The sequence below is a fragment of the Echinops telfairi genome, unplaced genomic scaffold (assembly GCF_000313985.2).
Source record: "Echinops telfairi isolate 266 unplaced genomic scaffold, ASM31398v2 ScPeMD7_3;HRSCAF=10, whole genome shotgun sequence".
Lineage (NCBI taxonomy): Eukaryota > Metazoa > Chordata > Mammalia > Afrosoricida > Tenrecidae > Echinops > Echinops telfairi.
Window position 1 is genome coordinate 50,621,415 of NW_022103899.1, and position 4,228 is coordinate 50,625,642.

The 4,228-nt window shown below is 46.7% G+C and overlaps 1 protein-coding gene across 1 annotated transcript in view; it reads right to left on the reverse strand.

The window, feature by feature from the left end:
• Positions 1-4,228, reverse strand: part of AP1S3 (adaptor related protein complex 1 subunit sigma 3) — a 131,521-nt gene that overhangs the window by 86,384 nt on the left and 40,909 nt on the right. The gene's annotated exons all lie outside the window — the stretch shown is intronic.

The window sequence follows — 4,228 nt, forward strand, 5'->3', positions numbered from 1 at the left end:
CCTTGCTCCTCCTCCCTCATGAACCCTTGATAATTTATAACTTATCATTTTGTCATATCTTGTCCTGTCCAACGTCTCTCTCCACCCACTTTTCTGTTGTCCGTCCCCCAGGGAGGAGGTCACATGTAGATCCTTGTAATCATTTCCCCCTTTCCAACCCACTCTTCCTCTACCGGCCCAGTATTGCCACTCACACCACTGGTCCTGAAGGGATCATCCGCCCTGGATTCCCTGTGTTTCCAGTTCCTATCTGTACAGTGTACCCCCGCTGGTCTAGCCAGACTTGCAAGGTAGAATTCGGATCATGATAGTGGGTGGGGAGGAAGCATTTAGGAACATTAGTTGTATTTTTCGTCATTGCTACATCACACCCTGACTGGCAGGTCTCCTCTCCAAGACCCCTCTGCAAGGGGATCTCCAGTGGCCAACAAATGGGCTTTGGGTCTCCACTCCGCACTCCCCCCATCATTCACTATGGTAAGATTTTTTTGTCAAAACATCGGAGGCCTTTTTAGCTTAAATCTCTGAGGGAAGAAGCTATTGGCCCAACCAGAACCAGAGACAGTTATCTCCCCAACCCTTTCATCCTTTACCTCCTCCCTCCCCCCCAACAAAATGTACAATACAAGGACAAAGGTCATTAAAACAGGGCCCGTTTGCAGTGTTCCTTTTTAGAAGACCCCCAAAGGAGGCTTCCTGGCTGGAGTTGAAAGTGAGGAGGTGGGAGAGATGACAGGAGCCAGAAACCACAGGGCCAACTGCCACACACAGCACGCCCCTCCTTTTCATCCCTGAGGGCATCTGTGGATGGGCGAGGTGGATGACCTGCAGTTACAAAGTTAGCAGCCCCAAGCATAGCCACTTAGATCCCTTTTTACATCCTGGGTCTGTTTGGTGTCATTTTAGCAGTTTTATTGATATGTAATTCACACAGCATACCATGTTGTCCTTGTTAGGTGCCATCCTTCCCGTGTTCCCGTGCCTTTATGGAGTCTGTAAGTGAACTTTGTGAATCAGAACCAGTGGATAGTGTTCTGACTGGGCTTAACAGCGTTCTGACTGGGCTTAATCGCAAGCAATGGTTGTGGAGGGTTTTCCAGGAGTGAAAAGCTGTGCTCAGTGAAGGGGCCTGTGAAGGGGCCTTCCTTTAGAGCAGGGGTTCGTGCACATCACAGGGAGGGGAGATGCGCATCCCCTTGGGGGACAGGGTGGGGTTTTCTTCGGCCTGCCAGTGTTGGGCAAAGGTTACACCCCTTGTGTTGAGGCGTAATTTCTTTTTAACCCCAGGAAGTCGAGCCGCAATGAATTGCAAATTGAGAGCCGGTTTATAAACTCCCTTGGGTGGGCTCCCAGTCCCTCCCACCCCTGCCCCACTTTGAGCCTTTTTGGGGTTAGCTCCCTGTTGAGTCGGATCAGACTCCTGGCGACCCCCTGGTACCACAGAAGGAAACACTGCCTGCCCATGCTGTCACCCTCACAGCCACTGTTGTTGGCGCCCCTTGTTGCTGCCACAGTGGCCATCCATCTCACTGAGTCTTCCTCTTCCTCACTGAGCTTCTGCTTTGCCAGGAAGTTGCCTTCTCCAGGAACTGGCCCCTCCTGATAACCTGTCCAAAGTACGTGAGCCCAGGTCTCAACCTCCATGTCTCCCTTAGCCTTTTTCCCTCAGGTCTGACTTCAAAGCAATGCCTAGCCTTGTTCCACCCACCTTGCTGATCCTCAGAAAAGCTCCTTGGTTTTCAGCTTTGAGGGATTGGTTACCAGTGACAGTGGGAAAGAAACAGAATTGCTAGCGGTGAGTTTTAACTCTAAGGCATCCCGGCACTGTGGCCAGATAGTTAAGTGGATTAAAGGCCCAGAAAGTTCCCTTAGTGTGGGGCCCTCAGTTGGGAGGCTCTGATTGGCGAGGTAGGAGAAGGTTGGCTTAATGTCTATAATAAGGTGACCAGATTTTAACATTGGTAAAGTGGGATCCCATTGATAAAACTCGTATCCTGGCGAAATAGCCACATGGCAGCCGAAAACGGTACACCCTAGTGTCGTGCATTCTTTCCAACAATTGGGACTTTTTTAAAACGCCACGGGACGTGGAAAAAATTGTTAAAAATCAGGACTGTCCTGCCTAAAGCGGGACGTCTGGTCACCTTAGTCTATAAGCACTCTTTACCTTCTTCTCTCTGGCCTTACTGTGCTGGGGTAGGCATTGAACTGCTACCCTCCAGGCTGGTAGTTCAAACCCACCAGTTGATCCTTCAGAGAAAAACGAAGCTCTCTGTTCCCTTAAAGATTTGCTGTCTCAGAAACCCTAAGGAGCAGTTCCTCTATGTCCTATGTGGATGCTATGAATTGGAATTGACTTTGGGGCAGGGGCTTCGGTTGGGTTTGGTCCTTCCTGAGATGGTCACAGAAGCTCTGGGGGCTTGCTCCTTCCTGCCAGTACCCTTCCCTGCCCCACTCCACCTCTTCTGCACACATCACCTTGAGGTTGCTGGACTCAAAGCCAGGAGGCTAACATAACAGGCTAACATTTCACATAGGTTATATTACCTGGACCCCCAAGGCCACCTGAGAAAGAGGGGCTTTATTTGATGGTAAATGTTACCTTATTTTTTATCCACGCTGTCCAGGTGTGCGTGGCCCCTGTGAGTTTCTGTGACCCTGTTTACTAGAGTAGAAAGCTCTCTTTCTTCCAAGGAGTTGCTAGTGATTTTGACCTGGTAACTTTGCAGATTGCAGCCCAATGCATAACCACTTGGATCCCTTTGCATATCCTTGGTTTGTTTTATTTGCTTGTTTGTGTGTTTTGAATTTTAACAGTTTTATTGATATGCAATTCACACATCATATAATGTTGTTGTTGTTGTTGTTGTTGTGTGTCGTGAGGTAGTTCTGGCTCCTGTGTGCAACAGAATGAAACACTGCTTGGTCCTGGGCCTTCCTCACAATTGTTCCTATGCTTGAGCCCATTGTTGGAACCACTGTGCTAATCCATCTCATTGACGGTCTTTCTCATTATCCTTGCCCCTCTACTCTCCCAAGCAAGATGTCCTTCTCCAGGGACTGGTCTCTCCTGACAACATGCCCAAAGTATGTAAGAGGAAGTCTTGCAACCCTTGCCTCTAAGAAGCCCTTTGGCCATACTTTTGCCAAGACAGATGGGATTGTCCTTTTTAGCAGTCTGTGTTACTTTCAATATTCTTCTCCAGCACCACAATTTAAGTGCATTAATTCTTTTTGGTCTTCCTTATTTAATGTCCAACTTTCACATGCATATGAGGCAAGTGAAAGTCCGATGGCTTGGGTCAGGTGCACCTTAATTGAAACATATTAAAAAGAGTTGTGCAATCATCACCACAATGAATTTGAGAACATTTTCTTTTCCCTCATACTCATTATTAGCTTCCTATTTTCCTTTAACCTCCCCTGCCACAATCCTAAAAAACTATTAATCTAGTTATTGTCCCTGCAGGTTTACTGGAAAAATGTGGCTTTCTTTTTTCCTCCTTGTGGAAGAACCTTATCCAATGTATTTGTCAAGAATCCTTTCACAAAATTTGACATCATTAAATAACATAGATTCATCATTGGTGTGGAAAATAAAGGAAAGTATTCTCTTTAAAACCCACTTATAATTCCATCGCCAATAAACAACTAGTGTCATGTTTGGGGTGCTTGCCTTCCAGGTTTTATTCTATGATGAAAGAAGAGGGGAGAGAAGGATTCCTTTTTTATAACAAGATTTAGAATCCTAAGGGAACCCCCCTACGGACCCACACTTTAGAATCCTATTATAGAAACAAAGGAGTTCCTGAAATGTGCAAGCAGGTAAGCACTTAAAATGTTGATGGCTCAAATCTACCCAGAAGTGCCTCGCAAGACAGGCCTGGCAATTTGCTTCAGAAAGGTCACCATCATGGAAACACGATGGAGCAACGCCACTCTGCACTCAGGCAGCCTCAGTTGATCCTGGAGAAGCAACTCAAGGACAACAAACAACTTCATCTGTACTTCAAATAGGTTTAGTATCCTGCCACTTAAGGTGTTTGTTTGCCTAAGTAAGCATAAGGAAATTCCATTGTATAGATTGCTCTGTGTTTGGTTTACCTTCCCCCCACTTAATAACATAACTATTGAATAAATATTTACTAAGCATCTACTCGGTGCCAAGAACTCTACTGGGCCTCATGCACAGCTGGTACAATGAAGCAAGGAGGCGTGTCTGCCCCCC